The following is an 18,177-nucleotide window of genomic DNA, read 5'->3' as shown; positions in this document are numbered from 1 at the left end:
CCTTGCACCGACTCATGAAGCAGTAAAACAGCTCACCTAAGGCAAGCTAGAGGCAGACAAAGTTCTGAAATGCAGGGTCTACGCAGCACAGCCGGCGGGCGTGTGGGGAGCACACCACACAGGCGTCACCTTCATGTTACTCTAAAACCAACCATCAGAACTGCTTTTCTCACACAATACTCAATGGTGTCCAATTCCAGCCAGAACATTTTTCTGGCTTTGATTTATTGCCTTTCTTTTGGGAGGTGGGAGTGGAACGTAGAAGGAAGTGGGACGTGCAAAGGCTGTTTGTGGTGAGAAGCAGCCCCCTCACCCCATTCCCACCAGGAACAGCCCCCCCCACACAGATATAAACCCTGGAAAGCAGCCACGGTCTCCCCTGGGAGAAAGAAAATAGAACGGAAGTCTTCTGAGCTAAAATTCTCTCTAAGAAAGTAACTTATGTTATTGCAATTAAAACCAAGAAGAGAGAAACATTGGACTTTTTTTGTGCCCCAATTCTTTATTGATCACCATGCACTGTGAAGGAAATAAACAGCATATTATGACAGACAAAGCGGGGTACACACTGGTAGGGTGACCAGGAGAAGTCTGTATGTCCCTGTAGCTACTGTCTCGCTCCCCTCCTCCTCTCTTCAGACAAATTTTTCTAAGTGCAGCCTCACTTCCCATTTACTCTTCAACCCACTGCGGTCTGGAAACATCTCTTATTAAGGTCAAATCATCTCTTAAAGAAGAAATCCAGAAGGCAATTTTTGAGCTTTAGCTTACATTTGGAATTTATAAACAATGAACGCTCCCCTGGAAATTTTCAATTCCATTCCCGCAGTTTCCAGACCATTGCCCTGGAATCTCTGTTCTCATCCAGTCATTCTCCTCTGCAGGACCCTCTCCCTCTGCCTGCCTTTTCGGGATGGCAGCCCCCCTAATTCTGGCCTGACTCCCCACTTGTCTCATTGCGCACATTCTCCCTGATGATTTCATCACCTCTCATGACTCCACTACTTCCTCTGTGTTAGCAACACAACACCAGCCAGACCTTTCTCTTGAACTTCAGTCATACAGCAAATTGTCTGTTGGCTGTTTCCACGGAGACACCCTTCTAACAGACAGCTCAAACTCAAGATGACTATAAAACCATTCATTCCCCTCTCCCCCGCCAATCTGGCTCTTCCTCTTGATATGCCCTTTCTCAGGTATGGACATTATCCAACCAAGAGCTAGAAATCTCCTGGTCATATTTACCTTCTTATCTTCAAAGCATCCATTTCTCATTTTAACTCTTAAGTAGTTTTCCAATTTGTCCATCTGTCCCCCGTCACTCTCATTGTTGGCTCGGCCACAGTCCCAGGCCTCAGGATTACTCACTTCTTCAGCTGCTGCAGCCTCCTAACCAGGTGACCTCCCACCAGCCTGGTCCCTCCCCGGCAAACAAATCCACGAGACCCAGTCGGCAAGTGATCTCTCTAAGGAACCTGGTGTCTAAGGAACTTGCTTCAACTCTCCAGTGGCTCCCGCTGCATTGAGCACAAAGCCCCTTCAGGAAGCACACAAACCCTACATCACCTGGCCCATCTATTTCCCCAAATCCTCGTCTCTGGATACTCCCTGCCACTTGCTTTATGCAACCCAGCAGCGACACACACACACACACACACACACAATGCGGGCCCTCATCTCAATGCTGCTGCTTATACTGATTCCTCAGCCTGGACTATCTTACCCCATGTTCCCTTCACTAACTCTAACATCCTTGTACAACTGAGGCGAAGCATCAGGTTTTCAAACAACCTGTCCTAGCCCTTCCCCTGTCTGGATTCAGCACTCCTCCTTGGGGCTCCCATGAGGCCTCACTTCTATTGCAGGAGTTTCTTTTTCTAATCTCCTTGCAGGTAGGAGCTAGATTCCTACTCACCGCATGCCCCTTGCGCCTATGCCCAGCGTACACACTCGGTATTTAATGACGGTAACTGAGCCGGCAGGAGAGGCACTGTCCTTCTCTTACAGATAAGAAAATGATGCTCAGAGAGAGGTTACATGACTTTTTAAAAGTCACCCAAAAAGAAGTCTAAGAATGGAACTTAGAATGCAAAAGCACACTAGCTAAACTGAAGTCTTCCTTCAAAGCAAAAAGCCTCTCAAGAGCTAAGTACGATGGGAGAAGGGAATGTATTTAGTTTTTCATGCTGCTACCCTAGCGCCTGGCAAGGTGCTGCTACCCGGCATATAAATATTGGTTGGCTCACTAAGATTATGGAGAGAGGGTCACTTTCATTCATAAACTGTGCAAGAGTGGGTTTGCTTCTCTCCAGCAGATGGAGCTACAGTTCCGAATTATTGCCAGCTACAGATTGGTGCACTGGTAAAAGACCCAGCCTTTTTCATCCATCTGTTGCCATGCTTCTTTTTTCCTTTATAAGTCTCACACAAACATAAAGAAAATCGGGATAAATGTTTTCCATAGAATACTCTCTTAATGGACACAGACCTATTTTATAACCTGTTCAATGCCCTTGCATGTCTTTCCTCTCTGGCCTTTTAAACACTCTGGGGTAGTTTCACCCAACGTGATTTGCCCAGTCTGTCAAGTGTTACCAGATTTTTCCATCTTTGTATACTCTCCTTAGGTCCCAAATATGGAACACATTTATAACCCAACAGGATCATCATATTCATCTCTATACATACGCTATGTCAGAGTGAGAGGGCCCTGATGGCAGAGTGGGAACCCCAGAACTAATTTATAGGGGAACAGCTGTTCATACCTAACTAAGCATTCATTTAAACAGGGTGTGCTTAGGTATGCCAAGTCAACACTTCAAAACTACATGAAAGCCCTATTCCTCTCCTGAAACTAACTCTTCTCCACAAAAGGCACCACCATTCACCCAGTGGCTAAAGCCAGCAACGTGGGAATCATCCCTAACTCAGGAAACATCCTCTCAAACCACCCAATGTCCAAATGCCAAGTCCCTTCTTTTCTGCCCTTTAAACCTCTGAGTCTATTCACTTCTTTCTATTCTTGTGGACAGTCCCTGCTTGTAGCACCGTCACCTCGCATTGGATTAATGCGACAGCCTTCTAACGGGCCTCTGACCTTCCACTCTTTCCTGATCACTGTCCCCAACCCACCCCCTTCCAGAGCCATCGCAACACTGCCTTCTGGGCAGTACACACACCTCCTTCCTCTCTGTTTCAGACCCAGCTCACCTGATCACGTAACAGACTGACTAGACATAGTGTCCCCATCCCCAGCCAGCATGACCAGTCTTCGTTTAGGCACTGGACCTGAACTAATCAGATTCTATTTCTCGAAAACTAGAAATCTGAGTTGCAGTCCCCCCTTACCCATGATTTCGCTTTTCCTATCTTCAATTACTCATGGTCAACTATGGTCAGACAATATTAAATGGAAAATTCCAGAAATAATTTGTAAGTTTTAAATTGCACACCATTCTGAGTACAGGGATGAAATAGCGCACCATCCCACTCTGTCCAGCTCAGGATGTGAGTCATTCTTCGCACAGCGTATCCATGCTGTTTATGCTACCTGCCCGTTAGTCACTCCGTTATCAGAGAGGAGACAGAAAGTTATCAGAGAGAGGAGAGAAGAGACAGAAAGACCACAATCACATACCTTTTATTACAGTATATTGTTATCATTGTTCCATTTTATTATCGTTTACCTCTTATTGAGCCTAATTCATAAATTTAACTTTATCATAGGCTGTCTCAGTTATCAGATTAGTTATCAGAAAGACGTGAGAAGAGAGACGAAATATCACAATCACATAACTTTTATTACAGTATATTGTTATAATTGTTCTATTTTACTATGGTTCATCTCTTGCCGAGCCTAATTCATAAATTAAACTTTATTACAGCCATGTACATATATATGTATATATATGGTTCGGTACTATCTGCGGTTTCAGGCATTCATTGGCAGGGGGTGGGGGTGTCTTGGAACATATCCCCCGCAGATAAGGGGGACTACTGTACAGACTAATATTCTGCAGGTGGAACAAGTCAGCTAATGGTCTTACCCTACAGAGAAATTCCGCAAGTTCTGCTATGATGCCAGGAGTTGCTCTAGTTGTTTGTCCTCTCAGAGACCGGGACATTAAGCCCGTTCTTCAGTTCTGGGAGCCACCCTACTATCTTTCCAGTACATTCCTTTTTAGTTTATGTTTGCCAGAGTCAATTCCTGTTATGTGTAACCAAGGAAACCTGAGTAGCAGAAAGAACGGTCTGAGCCTGACAAGAAGCCCCTTCCTACCGGCTGCTGCTGCTCCCACCCAGCCCTGCCGGGGCCCACCCCCCAGCTGCCACGTTCTCAGCCAGCCGCGGGGACCCACCTACACATCTCAGCATCCTCCTTTCTCTTCCTTCGTGGCCTTTGTACCTTCTGCTCTTCCTTCCTAGAATGTCACCTCAGGATGTTTCCCATTTACCAGGTGAGATTCAGTCTAGATGTCACTTCCTTTGGGAAATTTTCCCAACGTCCCTCAAACTGGTCACTGATGCACCAAGAGGGTCTGGTACCCCTAAAATAAAGCTTAACATCCTGAACTGTATGTGCCTAATTCCTCATTAGTCTTACCCCAAATGGAAGTTTACTGTACGTGCTAATTCTTATTCAGAGATCTCCCACACCTAACCACACACCTGGCAGACAGCAGACTCTCATAAATATGTCTCAAACAAATGAACAAACTAGAAAATTAGAAGTCCACTTCAACAATTCAAATTAGTAATGAGGGAAGAGTAACAGAAGTTTAGGAATAAACATATTCCTTGGGAACCATGAGTCCCTGAACAGTCAATGTTAAATTCATTTTATTTTAACACTAATTCATCTACAAAATCCCACAAATGCATACCAAAGGTGACACGGCATAATGAATCCAGGGTGCTAACCCGAATTTAAGATTGAATTTATTCTTATAGAAAGGACTTCCCTACGTCATCATTTTTCTTGAGAGCTAGATTAAATAATTATTTATGTAACATGGGCTAAAACAAACAGTTTTCATATTTATGACAGCTGAAATGATTTTAAGAGTTCAACTAAAGCATTAACCTGTTAATTAAGGGAATCTCTGAGAATAGGGGTAGAGGAAAGCATAGATATTTCATACTCCATATGGTCAAAATCTTATAACACCACCAAATTATACTGTTAAGTCTAACATTTGAAAATTATTTCAAAATAAAAGTGCTTCCATTTAAAGGGAGTATAAAAAATAGGATTGGATATATGGGTTAGAAATATATGAAACAAGTTTTTACATTCCCAAGTGCAATGCATGTGCTGTGATAAAAAAATAATTTAATAGAAGAAGGAAGATGAAATGAGTCATAATTAGAAATTGCTGATGACTAACTGTAATAGTAACTGGTAATTTTATTACATATTTCACTATAGTATCATAACATATAATCTCATGAGCTCATTCAACAGTCACTTGGTAAGAGGAAAGAAGAGATGAACAAGATTTTGTTTTCCAGAAAAAATAGATTTTCATTTTTTCAGTGCTGCACCAAAATACTTTGTAAGTTCCCAGAAACATAAAACAGTCGTTTAAAAACATCTGAAGCACCTTTCTCTCTTATTTAAAAAACAAAGTACTATAATATAGAGAAATTGACATTTATTGAGAATATAAAGGGGTAAAACAGTTAGTAAAAATTAATTTTTGAGCCAACGCAAGTGTTAACTTATTATTACCCACTTTGTACCACTAAAGCAGGGGTGAGAGGCAAAGTGTGGGGACAGAGCCCCAGACAGTAGTTTACAGGCTCTCGGCCTCACGTGGAAGGGTGCTGGCTCGGGTGGTGGATGGCCGTCGGCTGTGGCTGATTGGCCGTCGGCTGTGGCCGGTTAGCCGATTGGCCGCTGGTATAACTGCTATGGCTACGAAGGAGAGCCGAGGACTGCCGAGGAGCCGAGCAGAGCCGAAGAGAGCGAAAGAGGAGAGTGGAGGAGAGTGGAGGAGAGTGGAGGAGAGTCGTTGGTCGGTTGGCAGAAAGGCGGACGGCAGGTCACACGTCCGGTGGGCCCAGCCTCCAGTGAGACCATAGTGGTATGACTCCCATACCTATGGCTCCGTGGGTGTTCCTTTTTGGCCTCACCATATCCTGCGTTCTTGTGTGGGGAGCGGGACCAGAGACCCCGCAGGCCGCCCCGCACGACAAATGGCGCAGCGAGCAGGGTCTCCCGCAGGACAAATGGCGCAGCGAGCAGGGTCTCCCGCACGACACAAACACACACCTATAAATTAAAAACTTCCCTTCATTTTCATTTCAGTAAATATGTAGCCAGTGACTATCATGTAACTTTGACTGCTGTAGGCACAAAAGATGAGTAAGACATGGCCCCTGCCCAGGAGTACCTTCCTAGACTGGGAGATACACACAAAGCACAGAAATATTCTGTGGAATAGGAGAGGTAGTGTTTACTAAGAGCTATAGGTTAAAGCAGCAGCAGGAAAGGCTTTACAGAGTAGGTAACTGAAGTCTGTATTGGCGTGCTCACAAAGCAGAAGAGAAGGAAAAGGACATTATCAAGGAAAGGAGTAACTTGAAAAAGCACCAGATCAGTCAGGCACTGTGCTAGGTCTCAGGGAACAGGAATAAGACAGTTTTACAGCTTTTAATGAGCTTATGGTTCAGTGGGGAGACAAGTAAGGGCCACTGGTTATAAAACGATATGCTTAGGGCACTGATAGCTCTGAAAGATCATACTGTGTTCCCAGTTTCCAATCCATCTTCAAGGAATTTCGACAGATGAGTCCAGATCAAACAGTGTCAGGAAACGTGAAGCAGTAACAGATAAGTGTCCTTGTTTGAGGTAGTCATAAACCCCTGAGGGAGCCCTCCCTGTCCTGTGAGTACTGTATCACTCCTCTCTATCTCTTTTTAGGATATTTACCATATGCTGCCATGTAGCATGGGATTTTTTGCTGCTCCCTACTTGAGTATAACTTCTGAGACCAGGAGCTTTGTCCCTTACCTTTTCAACCACTGCAGTGTAAGGTGTAAGACTCAATTGTCAAAGGCACTTTAAAAATACTTGTTAAGGGGCGGCCGGATGACTCAGTTGGTTAGAGCACAAGCTCTGAATAACAGGGTTGCCGATTCGATTCCCCCATGGGCCAGTGAGCTGTGCCCTCCACAACTAGATTGAAGACAACGAGCTGCCGCTGAGGCAGCCAGATGGCTCAGTTGGTTAGAGCGCAAGCTCTCAACAATAAGGTTGCCAGTTCAATTCCCACGTGGGATGGTGGGCTGCACTCACTGCAACTAAGACTGAAAAAAAATGGCGACTGGGCTTGGAGCTGAGCTGTGCCCTCCACAACCAAATTGAAGGACAACTGATGAGTCCTGGAAAAACACATAGTTCCCCAATATTCTCCAATTACAAAAAAAATAAACTTGTTAAATTGAACTACAACTGGTACTGACTTCTCCCACCCCCTTACAGGGTCAATAAAACAGGGTGAAGAAAACCTGGTAACTGGTACCTCTTGTTCATGTACATAAATCCTAACACCTTATACAAAACAGAAGTACAATGATTAGAGAAAACCAATTGATAATAATCCTGTCACTGCTGTAAGACTGACACCGATGTTACCACCAGACCTTTCCCCAGCTCCCAAGCCTTCTGCTCATGTGACATCTCACCTGCCAAGAAGAACTTCAAATCCTACCTCAGGTAACTTTGTTTCCTGATGCAGGCATTGAGCACATGTGCCTGTTTGCACTATCGTGCTACTTTTTTCTGTTCTGTTGGCAACCTCATTTGGTTTTGGCTACAGAACAAAGAATGCTATGTTTTACCTTATCCAAATACAAAATACCACACTCACACACACAAATACACCAAAGAAAGACTAAACAACCCTGATGACTCAAGACTGATTTCTGGAATAGTCATTACAAATCAAAACATAAAATTCTTTAAAGAGAAAAAGAAACAGTGCCTAAAACGAAGATGAAAAAAGAAGGGCTGCAGCTAAAACCACCTCTGCAAGGCAGTATTCAGTCTAGACCTATTCAGTCCAACAGGCTGACTACAACAAAATGTTGTCAGACGTAAAATCTGAAGGAAGGAAAAAGAACTGGAGCACGACATCAGAGCAAAAGGGCCCCTGGACAAATCTCAATGAGAAATGTTTCTGAAGAAAAAGGAAGAGCCCTGAACATCTGGATGGCTAACGTAACTTGAAACAAGAAGTAACTGTCGGTGTCTGCTAAGTATGGGCTCTGTGGACCTAAGGACAGCAAAACTATTCACTATTTCAAGCTCATTTGGGGAGGACTGGGTTTTAGGTACCACACAGCCATCAACACCAAGCTTGCTGACTTCTGTTCATTGTTTGAAGAATAGTTAGTTCACATTCTAAAAAGCATATGTTTCCAAAAGTATCAAAAAATATACTACTCCAGGTTTAAAAATCCCACCCCCCTTCCTCTGACCTTGAAGGGGAAGTTACAAATGATAAGACACACGAGTGAGGGGAAAAACAGTGGGGGGTTATTTATATGATTGATAACTCCAACTACCACAAGAGGAAAATTCTGAGATGGTCTAAATTAAATTACAGCGGCCAAAGAGTGATACAGAAATGGGAATAATTAACCAATCAATAGCTGTGAGCCAATTAACAAAAGACTGCTCACATTCCTGAATGTATGTCAGAGCTTTGAATCAACTTCTAGGCATCTATTAGCAAACCACTAGTTGCCACCACATCCTGCATCAGCATGAACTTTCAGGACTGTTGCATGTAACCGAAAAAAAGGAGTAAATAGTTCTTCCTTACAGACTGTGCTCCTATCATAGAACGGCCCCTGCTTCACCTTATCCTGCCCCCCAATCTGTAGTCAAGGTAAATTCTTTCCAAACAACTTACATCTTTCTTTCCCAAAACATAATGTATAAAAGAGCTTGTCAACTCCAGGCTGAGGGACATGTTGCCTTCTCCACCTGGCACTGCTGCTGGGGGTTTAGACTTTATGCCCCAGGTCCTGGTTCTCTTAGCAGGTCCTAACTAGCATATGACTCACTAAACCCTTTGTTTTATAAAGGCTTTCAGCTGTGGAAGTTAAGCTTTTTGTTTTAACAGGTGTTAGGGCTGATTACCAAGGGACTGTTACTATAGCAGGTAAAAATACATATCCCAAAAATAATAAGAGCATCCCCTACCAAATTTGGAAGCACACTTACCTGAATTTTTAAATATGTCAACTGAAGGTCTCTGCCACTAATCCAATGCCAACAGGAGTCCCCAGTTTGGAATGTGGTAAAGGGAGACTTTATTCAAGTGAAACAGCTCAAGTGTTACAGCTCCAGCTGGGGAAATGCAGCTGAAAGTGTGCTCCATCAAAGACAAAGGAGTGGCTTATATAGAGAAGTTCCCCCATCCCTGATTGATACATTTTTATGCAAATAAGGTCTCCAAATCTGCACGGTTTGATTGGTGCAAATAGCACTGTCCTGATTGGTTAGAATCACACATTCCGACCGGCATCATGGCTACTCTGATTAGTCAGCAAAGATTCAAATGAAGCTATAGCTGCCCAGCTCCGATTGGACAGGGTAGTTCTCAGTCCCATTGGTCGAAATACAATACCAGGAGCTTCTTTATAAAGGTCAGTTAAGAGGGCATGAACATAGTGCAGGCAGCTTGGCAGCTCAGTCTGCGGCTTTACCCTGACATGCAGTTATGTGTGAGAGGCCCCCTAAACAATGGCTGCGAGACTCTGATTATATTTAGGTCTCATTAACCACAGGCAGTCCTTCTTAGCAGGTACATTCTTTCTTGGGGTCAACAAATGTCCACATAAAAATCAGCAAGGTGGGGGTAGGGAGAAGGGATGAGTAGGTGGAGCACAAAGGACTTTTTAGGGCAGTGAAAAGAATTTGTATGATACCATAATGATGGATACATGTCATTATACATTTGTCCAAACCCATAGAATGTACAACACCAAGGGTGAACCCTAATATAAACCATGGACTTTGGGTGAATATGATGTGTCAGTGCAGGTTCATCAGTTGTAACAGATGTACCATTCTGATGAGGGACGTTAATAGTGGGGGAGGCTGTGCATGTGTGGGGGCAGGGGGTACATGGGAAATCTCTGTACCTTCCCCTCAACTTTGCTGTGAACCTAAAACTGCTCAAAAAATAAGTTGTTTTTGTTTTTTTGTTTAATTAGCAAGGCACTGTAAAAATCAACTAACATTCAATTAATCTCCAACTCAATCAACAAAAATTTAAAGCCAATTCTATATTAAGTTTATAATTCTGCAATTTTCACAATTACCACATAATAAATTCCATATAATAACATCATGACAAACCCACAAAAGCTTGCTTAAACCCAAAGTGTAGCTGGAAAAGGAGATGGCATAGCAGCCATCAGAGGAGATGGAAACCAAGGGCTTTGGTTCAAATCTCTACAATGGTTTCATGGGGGATAATCATCTTGAGCAAGTTATTTAATACTGCTGAGTTTCACATTTCTCATCTGTAAAATGGGTACAGAAATGCCTGCCTGCCAATTTCATGTTGCATTCAAGCTCAAATGAGAATGGTACAACTAACAGTCGTGAATGACAAATACCATTACTCTTCCTCCCAAACCCAATCTGGGGCTCCCAAACCCAAGGAGGTGGCGGGCACAGAGGAGTCCAAGGTTCAGCAGCTGGGCGAAGGCTCTGCGTCAGAGCTGTCAGTACGTGCAGACGAAAAGTCTTGGGCCTGGCAAACAGCCAAATGAGAAAAGAGCCACAGCAAAGGTTCCTCTCAAATGCCAAGGACAGCGTCTGCTAAGTACCAAGTCATTTGCAAGCAGGGAATGACTTACACAGTCCTTATTTTCAAAGAGCTTAAACAAAAGCACGCCTTCTTTCCAAAGCTTTAATCATCTTTCTTCTTTAAAATTTCTTTCCCTGATTTTGTGTAGCCTTTTATGTCTCCAAGAGAAATTTCATCCACTTAAAAATGGAAACTCGACCACAAAACTCATGTATTTTGTACCCTTAGCAAAAAGATATTCAAGGCCTTGGAAAATATCCACACCCAATCAAAAGCAAAATCCACACAAAGAACAGACTTTCAGTCTAATCCCTTACACACATAAGTTTCTCTGCTGCTCCCAAACTTATTTCCACTTTATTTAGATTCGGGCAGCTTTTAAATCAGGAGCATGGAGAATGAAGAAAGACTTTAAAGCATAACAGAAAAAGCAAATTTTAGTTCAAACCGATGTTAGCCATTTTCTAGCTGGGAGAAAAATCTTTAACTTCAGTGAGTTCCTCAAAAAACTCCAGGACCTTTACCAGGGCTACTGGCTTTAAGTGGTTCTCTCCCTCAGCCCCTTCAGGTCTTTGTTCAAATTTCACTGCAGTGAAGACTTCTCCGACCACCCTAACTAAATGTGCAATGCGCACCTCCTATACCCTACACCTTTCGCTAATTTATGTCTCTCTACATAGTGTATCACCATCTGTTTTATTGCTTGTGATCTATCTCCCCCAACAAAGATGTAAGAACCATAAGGACAGGGAGTTTTGTTTGCTCTGCTTTCTGTTAAAGTCCCAGAGACTAGTATTATACATACCTGGCCCACAGCAAGGATTCAGAAACATTTGCCTGAAGATGTGAATCCAAGCAAGTTAATTCACCCCTCCTCTGGGACTAATAGCACCTACTTTGCAGGGTTGTTTAGAGGACTACTCAGAAATAAAGTAAGAAAAAAGCTTTGCAAAGGCTGAATCGTAAAGAAACATAAAATCTAAACAGACCAATTAACTAGCAAAGAGATTGAGTCAATAATCAAAAACCTCCCAAAACAGAAGTCCAGGACCAGACGGATTCACTAGTGAATTCCACCAAACATTTAAAGAATTAATACCGATTCTTCTCATACTCTTCCAAAACTAGAATGGGGGGAATATTTCCAAACTCATTTTACGAAGCCAGCACTACCCTGATACCAAAACCAGACAAGGACACCACAAGAAAAGACAATTATAAGCCAATATCCCTGATGAACACAGATGCAAAAAATCCTCAACAAAATATAAGCAAACGGAATTCAATATTACATTAAAAGGATCAGTCACCAAGATCAAGTGGGATTTATTCCAGGGATGCAAAGATGGTTCAATATCCACAAAGCAATCAAAGTAATACACCACATTACCAAAATGAAGGATAAAAATCACACGATCATCTCAACAGATGCATAAAAAGCATGACAAAATTCAACAACCATTCATGATAGAAACTCTCAAGAAAGTGGGTACAGAGAGAACATACCTACACATAATAAAGGCCATATACGACAAGCTTACAACTAACATCATTTTAAAAAATGCTTTGCACACTGGCTGGCATACAGTAAATACTCAAACTGTTAGTTTCCTTTCATTTCTCAAGTCAAAATAACTGGCCAAAAGTTGCTGAATATTCCAAGCAGGAAACTCTAAAAATATGGCCCAAAGACCACTGTACCCACTGAAACACCCTGGGGAAAAGCAGGGTTGTCTATCACCTATTCACCATAACCGGTGATCATAAGATTTTGTTGCAGTGAAATCAGTGGAAAAATTGGGAACAAGTAGTTAGAAATAGTAATTTTACAGAGAAATTTTCTATTTGCTGAATCTAAAGAGAAAAAAAATGAGATTTGTACTCATGAATTTTTTTTAATTTCATTTTTCTGGTAACCGATTTTTATTATCTTTTACAGATGCATCAGTCAATAATGGACTGGAAATTTTTTTTTTAAGCCTCAATCTTCACTATGGTATGGAAAGCACTAGTCAAGCATGCTTGATGTAGCACAGAAAGCTACAGAGCACCAACAAAGCTAACTCACTCTACACATTCAAAAATACAATTTTGGGTTCTAAGCCAAAAGAGGCATGGATGAAAGAGAAGTAAGCAGAAAGGTAAGCTCAACTGCCAGGAGTTGCCTCAGGGTTCTACGCCAGTCCTAGAACTTAAGAGAATTCCTTAAGACAGTGTTTCCAAGATTTTTCCCCCATATACTCCAATGGCAAGAGTCCCAGAGACCCAGGGAGAAGAGGATGACAAACAGACATGAGGAAATTTGAGGATGACAGATACGTACATTGTCTTGATTGTGGTGATGATGTTATGAGTAAAAACTTATAGTGTAAAACTCAAATATGAGCAACTTGTATGCTAACTGTACCTCAAAGAAAGGAAACAAATGAAAGGCAATGGAGAACAATAAGATATGAAGAATATGGAGACAAAGACAAGACTAAGTGATCAAGATGGAGGAGTAGGAAAAGGCTGTGCTACAACTAAATTACAGAATAACACCCTTGAAGACGAGATGAATAAAACTCCTATAACCAAAGATATAAAGAAGAAGCCATGTTGAGACTGTGTAGAGACACAAGACAGGCTGTTCCCATACTCATGTATTGTGGTTAAGATTCATGAGGGATATTTCGGCTCTTAAGAGCTCCCCAGAGGAGCGAGAGGTCACAGCCCCACACCAAGATGCCCAGCCCAGACTACCAGTGCCAGGAAGAGGAATCCCCACAATATCTGGGTGTGAAAGTCAGCAGGGATTCCGTCTGGGTGAAATGGAGGGCTGCAGGGGTTCCAAGCATTCCTCTTAAACAGCCCAAGCACAGACTCACTCACTCACTAACACTAGTCCTAAGCTCCAGCGAAGGGACAGCAACTCGAAAAGCACCAGGGATACAGGGAGGAATTGAACTGTCTGGCTTCAGAGCAAGGACTGGAGGAGCAGCTCTATCACAGACAGAAGTGCTGGCAGATGCCATTGTTCCTTGGGTAAGCCTCCCACCACACCGTCAGCAGACACAGGCAGGCGCAAGACTGAGTTGCCATCAAACTGGCTAATGCTCCTCGAACTGGCTAACACACCTTTTGATTCCTTTAGGCCCCTCCCCACCCAACTCTAACGCCCAGCGCAAACATCTTTCAACAGCTGTTTCTGACAAGCAATTAGCCTGGCCCATGCTGCAGACTTTCTTAATATCTTTCAAAGGTCCACAGACACCAAACAAGCTGGGGCTGTCTTCAGCATGTCCTGTACCTCTTGCTAAGCGATCCCAAGCCTGGCACCACTGGCAACCAGGGTTGGTTCACAGCATAACTTCTCCCATGTGAAACCAAGCACAGAATGGGCAGCTACCAACTGCAGCTCATTTAGTAGCTCCCACCAGGTGGCCAAAATGAGACAAAAAACATGTCCCAAATGAAAGAACAGGACAAAACTCCAGAAAAGATCTAAAGTAAATGGAAACTAGCAATCTATCAGATACAAAGTTCAAAACTTGGTTATAAGGACATTCTCAATGAACTTAATGGAAGAATACATGAACTCAGTGAGAACTTACACAAAGACATAAAAACCATAAAAAAGAACCAATCAGAAATAAAGAATACATTAACTGAAATAAAGAATACATTAGAGGGAATCAACAACAAATTAGGTAAAGCAGAGGATCAAATCAGCGATTTGGAAGATATGGTAGCAAAGAACACCCAATCAGAACAGCAAGAAGAAAAAAGAAATAAAAACAATGAGAATGGTTTAAGGGACTTCTGGTGCAACATCAAAGATAAAACATTCAAATCATAGGGATACCAGAGAAGAGAGACAGCAAGGGATTTAAAATCTATTTGAAGAAATAATTATGAAAACTTCCCTAACCTGGCAAAGGATGTAGACATACAAACCCAGGAAGCACAGAGTCCCAAACAAGATGAACCCAAAGAAGCTACACCAAGACACATCATTATTAAAATGACAAAGGTTAAAGGCAAAGAGAGAATCTTAAAAGTAGCAAGAGAAAAGCAGTTAGCTGCCCAAAAGGGAGCTCCCATAAGACTGTCAGCTGATTTTTCAACAGAAACATTGCAGGCCAGAAGGGACTGGCACAAAATATTGGAAGTGATGAAAAGTAAGGACCTACACAAAGATCACTCTATCCAGCAAGGCTATCATTTAGAATCAAAGGAGAGATAAAGAGCTTACCAGACAAAAAAAGCTAAAGGAGTTCGTCACCACCAAGCCAGTATTACAAGAAATGTTAGAAAGACTTCTTTAAGAAGAAGAAAACAATACATCATAAATATGAATAAAATGGTAATAACTACATACTTGGCAATACTTACTCTAAATATAAATGGATTAAATACTCCAATACACAATATAGGATGGCTAAATTGATAAGAAAACAAGGCCAGATGGCTCAGTTGGTTAGAGCTCGAGCTTTTAACAACAAGGTTGCTGGTTCACTTCCCACATGGGCCAGTGAACTGCGCCCTCCACAACTAGATTGAAAGCAACGGCTTGAGCTTGGAGCTGAGCTGCCGGTGGCGACCGGTTCACTCAGTGGATAGAGCACAGTGCTCATAACCAAGGTTGCCGGTTCAATTTCCACATGGACCAGTGAGAAGCAACAGATTGATCTGAGATGCCAGTACATCGGCCGGTTGACAAGGTGGTTGGAGCACGGTGCTCATAACACCAAGGTCACTGGTTCAAGTCCCACATGGACCAGTGAGCTGTGCCCTCCACAACTAGATTGAAAACAACGACTCGATTTGGAGCTGAGCTGCACCCCCCGCGCCTCCCCACAACTAGATTGAAAAACAATGACTTGACATCCTGGAAAAAAAAAACACTGTTCCCGAATATTCCCCAATTGAAAAAAAAGACAAGACTAAAACTAATACTGTCTACAACAGACACACTTCATGTTCAAAGACACACACAGACTGAAAGTAAAGGGATAGATAAAGATATTTCCTGCAACTGGTTATGAAGGAAAATCTGGGGTAGGAATACTTATAGTGGACAAAACAGACTTTAAAACAAAGACTGTATCAAGAGACTAAGAAGATCATTTCATAATGATAAAGGGTTCAATTCAACGACAGGATATAACCCTTGTAAACATTTATACATCCAACACAGGAGCACCTAAATACATAAAGCAAATATTGACAGATGTAAAGGGAGAGGTTGACAGTAATACAGTCTAGTAGGGGACTTTAATACCCCCAATGACATCAATGGATAGATCATCCAGACAGAAAGTCAAAAAGGAAACAGCAGCCTTAAATGATACATTAGAGCAGATGGATTTAACGTTTTTAGGACATTTGACCTCAAAGCAGCAGAATATACATTCTTTTCAAGTGCACCCAGAATGTTTTCAGAAGAGACTCACATATTAGGCCACAAAGCAAGTCTCAATAAATTTAAGAAGACTCAAATCTCATCAAGTATCTTCTCCTATCAAAATGGCATGAATTTATAAATTAATTACAAGAAAACTGAAAAACACAGAAACACATGGAGGCTAGATAACATGCTCCTAAACAATGAATGCATTGACGAGATTAAGGGAAAAATCAAAATGGACCTTCAGACAAATGATAATGAAAACACAACAACCCCAAAAGCTATGGGCCACAGTCAAAGCAGTTCTAAGAGGAAAATTCATAGCAAAACAAGCCTAGCTCAAGAAACAAGAAAAATATCAAATAAACAATTTAACTTTACACTTAAAGGAACTATTAATAGAAAATGAAGAACAAACAAAGCCCAAAGTGAGTACAAGGAAGGAAATAATAAACATCAGAGCTGAAATAAACAAAATTGAGTCAAAAAACACACAAAAGATCAATGAAACAAATTACTCCAGAAAACTGAAGAGGAGGAAAGGCTGCCAAGTTCATTTAACAAGGCCAGCATTTCCCTGATTCCAAAACCAGACAAAAATTACAAAAAAGGAAGAGTATGAGTATATGCCAATATCCCTGATGAATACAGATGCAAAAATCCTCAACAAAATATTAGCAATCCAAATTCAGCAATATATTAAAAAGATCATACACCATGATCAAGTGGGATTTATTCCTGGAATGCAAGGTTGGTCCAATATCCACCAATGAATTAATGTGATACACCACATAAACAAAATGAAAAACAAAATGCATATAATCTCAGGGGTGGCCGCTTAGCTCAGCTGGTTGGAGCACGGTGCTAGTAGCACCAAGGTTGCCGGTTCAATCCCTTCATGGGCCACTGTGAGCTGCACCCTCCTTAAAAAGAAAAAAATCATTTGACAAAATCCAGCATCCAGTCATATAAAAACTCTCAGCAAAGAGGGAACAGAGGAAACATACCTCAACATAATAAAGGCCATATATGACAAACCAACAGCTAAAATCATACTCAACGGTGAAAAGCCTAAATTGTTTTCCTTAAGATTGGAAACAAGACAAAGATACCCACTTTCACCACTTTTATTCAATGTAGTATTGGAAGTCCTAGCCACAGCATTCAGACAAGAAAAATATATACAAGGCATCCAGATTGAAAAGAAAGAAGGAAAACTGTCATTATTATCAAACGGAAAGGATACTACACATAGAGAACCCTAAAATTTTCACCAAAAAAATCTATTAGAACTCAAAAGTCAATGTACTAAAATAGCAGAATACAAAATTAATATTCAGAAATTGGTAGCATTTTTATACACCAATAGTGAACTATCAGAAAGAGAAATTAAGGAAACAATCCTGTTTACAATTGCATTAAAAAACAACAACCTTGGAATAAATTTAACCAAGGAGGTAAAAGACCTATCCTCTGAAAATTATAAGACATTGAAAAGATACAGATAAATGGAAGCATACACCATGCTCATGAGTAGGAATAATTAACATCGTTAAAATGTCCATTCTATCCAAAGCAATCTATAGATTCAGTGCAATCCCTATCAAGATACCAATGGCATTCTTTCTCAGAACTGGAACAAATAATCTTACAGTTTATATGGAACTTCAAAAGACCCTGAATAGCCAAAGAAATCTTAAGAAAGAACAAAGTTTGTGGTATCACGCTACCTGATATCAAACTATACTACAAGGCTATAGTAATCAAAACAGCATGGTACTGGCATAAAACAGACACAAAGACCGACGGATCAGAATAGAGACCCCAGAAATCACCCCATACCTGTACAGTCAATTGAACTATGACAAAGCTGGCAAAAATATACAGTGGGGAAAAAGTAGTCTCTTCAATAAACGGTGCTGGGAAAATTGGACAGACACATGCAAAAGAATGAAC

General features: G+C 41.6%; 1 protein-coding gene across 3 annotated transcripts in view; it reads right to left on the bottom strand.

The window, feature by feature from the left end:
- LIMS1 (LIM zinc finger domain containing 1) overlaps nt 1-18,177 on the bottom strand; it is a 154,321-nt gene that overhangs the window by 104,375 nt on the left and 31,769 nt on the right. The gene's annotated exons all lie outside the window — the stretch shown is intronic.

The sequence above is a fragment of the Rhinolophus sinicus genome, chromosome 2 (assembly GCF_057876585.1).
Source record: "Rhinolophus sinicus isolate RSI-liver-muscle chromosome 2, RSI-T2T, whole genome shotgun sequence".
In the NCBI taxonomy this organism is placed as follows: Eukaryota; Metazoa; Chordata; class Mammalia; order Chiroptera; family Rhinolophidae; genus Rhinolophus; species Rhinolophus sinicus.
Note: the sequence above shows the minus strand (reverse complement) of the source record. Positions and strands in the feature narration are given on the sequence as shown.